Below are 5,000 nucleotides of genomic sequence, written 5' to 3' on the forward strand. Positions count from 1 at the left end.
CTCTCCCTTTCTCTCCTTCTCTCTCCCTCTCTCTCCTTCTCTCTCCCTTTCTCTCTCCTTCTCTCTCCCATTCTCTCTCTCACGGACCGCTTGCTGCCTCGGCCGTACCTGACATCCCGATGTAATCTTGACACATAGGTGATGGAGCACTACACCTTTTTTTATATTCTTTTTTTTTTTTTTTAAAGGTTCTTATTATCGAGCTGAGCAAAACTCTAAGTCGGCGGTATCTGTGCGTCCATCACGACCGACAATGGACGTTCTTGGAGTCGGGTCAACACACTCCAAGATGGCGGCGGGACGATGACAAGATTGTGACGTCAGCGAGAAAGGGATGGGGGGGGGGGGGGGTGCGCGGGAAAAGGAGGGAAACGGAGGTAATTTTTTTTTTTATGTATATATTTTGTTTTGGTAATTTTTTTTTTATATAGTAATTATATGCATTTATTTAATTATTTATTTATTTATTTATTTATTTATAGGGAGAACTTTTTTTTACTGATGCTAAAAGAGGTTATTATTAATGGCGATAGCATAAATAAATAAAAATATAGCAATAATATGATATGAAATTATATGTAAAGTTGCAATTATAAGGATGCTTTTGATGAAGATATAAGATATGATAGATAAATAGAATAGCAAATAACAGCGATGGTCGATAAACAGAGCAACAGATATAAAAAGACTAAAACCTTTTGATAACGATAAATAACAAATACCTTTCCAAAGTTTATCCAATAACTTGTTTTAAGAAACTTGCAAGAGAAGGTAAATAATAAAAAAAAACTTAACGTATTATTAAACACTCATTACAGATAATGAATTAATTAAAACGACAAAAGTTCAGATGAGCAACCGCCATTACGCGCCAAATGTTAAGTGAAGTTTTTTACACTCGTTAATAAGGCTTTTGGATGCAGAAATAGTTGAAATTGTCTTTATATATATATATAATATAATATATATATATATATATATATATATATATATATATATATATATATATATATATATATATATATATATGCATACCTCGATTTTTGTATTGACTTGAAAAGTTAGTAAAAAATTCATTATATTCGTTGATTAAGAAGTACTTAACTATTAATAAAATCAATAGATTATATAATACTAAGTCTTCCTTTACGCTTACCAGGAAAAAATAATGTGATAATAGTTTTTTTTCACATAAAGAAATGGACACAGGAATGAGGGAAGATGCCGAAGGAGAAATAACAAAGAGAAAATATCTAAATATTTTCAACACATAATTTCTTTCTCTTCTCCCTCAGGCTGTCTTCCCTCCCTCCCTTCATACCCCCCTCTCCCTCCCTTCATACCCCCCCTCTCCCTCCCCTGACCCACGTTCTTCTTTCCTTCTCTCCCTCTCTCCCTCTTTTCATCCTTCCCTCCTTCTCTCCCTGCTTCGTCTCTTTCTTCCTCACTCTCCTCCCTCCTTCCTTCCCATCATCTCTTTCTCCCCCTCTCATCCTTTCGTTTCCTTCCTCCTCCCTCCCTCCCTCCCTCGCCCTCCCTCCCTCCCTCCCCTCGCCCTCGCTCACCCTGCCTGCCTTCCCTCCCTCAAGGTGTACCGGTACACATACTCCATCTTTTGAGCTTTCATATTTTGACAAGTCCCGGACGATCTCGCTCCGTCGAGGTAAGTCCTTTGGGCCGGTCGGCATCTTGACCGCTGTCTCTCGCTCTTTCTCTCTATCTGTATGTCTTCTCTTTCTTTTTTTCCTCTTTCTCTCTTTTTGCTTATTACTCGTAGATCTCATTCCTCGATCTCTCTTTCCCTACTTAACTCCTCTTCGTTTACTCTCCTCTTCTCTCCTCTCCTCCCTCCCTCCTCCCTCTTCCACCTCCTCCTCACTCCCCCTCTCCCACCTTCCCTCCCACTCCCTCCCTCCCTCCTTCCCTTCCACTCCCTCCCTCCTTCCCTTCCACTCCCTCCCTCTCCCACCTTCCCTCCCATTCCCTCCCTCCCCCCCTCCCTCCTTCCCTCCCTCCCTCCTCCTCTGCCCAAAGCCGCCATTGTGTCGGCCGCGGAGGAAGCGAGCGCGATAGAGACATCCAGAATAATGGAAGCTTGTTTGTTTACAGACCGGCGATCAAAACCGGGCCATTGACAGGAGGAGACGAAGACAAAAGGGGGGGGGAGGTAGATTTGAATTTTGGAGGCTGTGGCACGAAGGGCGGTAATGGGTTTGTTGATTCTGATCGATAGGGAAGTTCTTGTTTCGGGTGGGGGGGGTGGGGGGTGGGGGGGGGTTATTCAGGGCGTAATGTGTGTTTATTTATAGTCTTTCGGGTCTTGTTGTTCTTGTTCAGTGTCGGGTTTATTTTTTTTATTGTTTCTCTGTCTTGTTCTCTCTTTCTCATTCTCTTTTTATCTCTTTCTGACTTCTCTCTGTCTCTTTCTCTCTTGCTCTTTCGCTTTCTTTCTTTCTCTTCCCATTTCTCTCTCATTTTCTTTCTCTTTCTTTCCTTTTGCGATTTAATTAATTGGTATTTTATTTAGACGAAAACAAGTAGGCACAATCGGAAATATTAAACTACCCTTTATCATTACGTCAACGTATATAAGTATTATACATAACTGCTCATCGATATAAATATATATTATATATATATATATATATATATATATATATATATATTTTTTTTTTTTTTTTTTTTTTTTTTTTTCCCAGTTATCCAATTACAAATACGAGAGAATAAGATGAAAGTGGAATTTAATAATCATGAATGAACGAAGAATCAACTAATTATTAACTACGACCATAACCAACAACAACCACTGAAGCGCAGCGAAGAACAACAAAATACACATAAATAGAAAAAGAAAAAAAAAACTAACAAAAAGGGAGAGGAAAAGAAAGAAAGAAAGAAAGAAAAAAAAACAGTAACAAAAAGGGAGAGGAAAATCAGAAGCGAAAAGGAAAGCACAAGAGAATACGATAGAGAGGAAAAATGCAAAATAGGCCTACCTGGTGGTCATCCTCGTGAGATTTGTCAGAACAAGGCCAGTGTTTGATGGTAGGCCTAGATAAAGGGGCCGACGGGAGCGAAGAGGGAGGAACGCTAACTGCTGATAGGGGCACAACAACAAGAGGGGGGGGGGGAATGAGGGAGGGAAAGGGAAGCGGGAGGTGGGGGGAGGGGGAGGGGGAGGACAAGGCAAGGGAAAAGGGAAGGAGATGGGGAAGGCAAGGGGAAAGGGAAGGGGAGAGGGAGATGTGAGGGGGCAAGGGAGAGGGGAGATGAGGAGGGGACAGGGAGAGGGAAGGAGATAGTGAGGGGCAAGGGGAGGGAAAGAGATGGGAGGGACAAGGAAAATGGAAGGAGGTGGAAGGAAGGAGACGGGGAGAACAAGGGAGAGGGAAGAAGGGAGGGCAAGGGGATAAAAGGAAATGAGGAGAGCGAAGGGAGGGAAGGAGATGGGAAGGACAAGTGGAAAGGAAGATGGAGGTGGGGAAGGGAAGAAGGGGAAGATTGAGGGACAAGAAAGTAGGTGAGGAGAGCAAGGGAAGGGAGGGAAACGGAGAGGAGATAAGAGATGAGTGTGATAAAGGAAGAGGAAAGAGGATATAGAAAATGAAATGAAACAAGGAAACAGAGAGGGAAGGAAATGAAAATAGGCAAGAAGAGAGAGAAAGAGGAGAGGATAGTATATGGAAGGCTGGGAAGAGAGCATACGAGATGGGGAGGAGAGGAAAGGGGAGATATGGAGGGAGTTGTAAAAGGAAGATGGGAGGAGAGGGCGAAAGGGGGGGGGGGAGGAGAGAGGAGCGAGGGAGGGGAGGAGAGAGGGGCGAAGGGGGGAGGAGAGAGGGGCAAAGGGGGGAGGAGAGAGGGGCAAAGGGGGGAAGGAGAGAGGGGAGAGGGGCAAGGGTGGAGGAGACAGAGGCGAGGGGGGAGGAGATAGGGGCGAAGGGGGGGGGGCAGAGGTGAGGCGAGGTGAGAAGAGGTCGAGGCAAGATAAGATGGGCATGTCCTCTGATTTCTGACGTTTCTCTTCGTGTCTGTTTCTCTTCCTTGTCCGCCTTTCTTTGGACGGCAGTTTGGCTGATATTTCCTGAATCGATTTTATCACTTTTGCAAAAAAGACGTTTGCATTTTGCCTCCTGCCCTTCGCGAGTCTCTGTCTCTCTCTGTGTCTCTGTCTGTCTGTCTGTCTGTCTGTCTGTCTGTCTGTCTGTCTGTCTCTCTCTCTCTCTCTCTCTCTCTCTCTCTCTCTCTCTCTCTAAATATATATATATATATATATATATATATATATATATATATATATATATATATATATATATATGTGTGTGTGTGTGTGTGTGTGTGTGTGTGTGTGTGTGTGTGTGTGTGTGTGTGTGTGTGTGTGTGTAGATAGATAGATAGGTAAATAGATAGACAAGACACAACACACACACACACACACACACACACATATATATATATATATATATATATATATATATATATATATATATATAGATACACATATATATAGATAGATAAATAGATATAGACACCAACGTATATATGTATGTTTAACACTGCAGTTCACCAATGCTACGTCAGCTGAAAGAGGTCAATTAGAACTTTTGTACCAGAACCAAAATGCCATAACGCACAAACCCAAACTTATACAATTCTTGATTTACGACCACAAAATCGCATAAACCTCCAACACTTTACAGCGCAACACAGGGACTCCCCAAACCTTTCTCAATAAAAGTTCGCGAGGAGGGACCCCTAAGTTTACTACAATCTCCCCCTCAAACGCACAGAAGCCGATGAGCGCGTTGACAAGGAGGAATAAGAGAGAAGGAGACGCAATAAAAGCTAATGGCGTAGGAGGGACAATAGGAGAAAAGACCGAGATGTTTGTCTTGCGGGAGCTAATATGGCGTGATGAAAAATGGCTGCGGTTGGAGGCGAGGCAGAGAAAACTGCGCGCGTGTTTTGAAACGGTTTAAAGGCGATTCTTAACTTCTTTT

The sequence above is a fragment of the Penaeus monodon genome, chromosome 7 (genome assembly GCF_015228065.2).
Source record: "Penaeus monodon isolate SGIC_2016 chromosome 7, NSTDA_Pmon_1, whole genome shotgun sequence".
NCBI lineage: Eukaryota > Metazoa > Arthropoda > Malacostraca > Decapoda > Penaeidae > Penaeus > Penaeus monodon.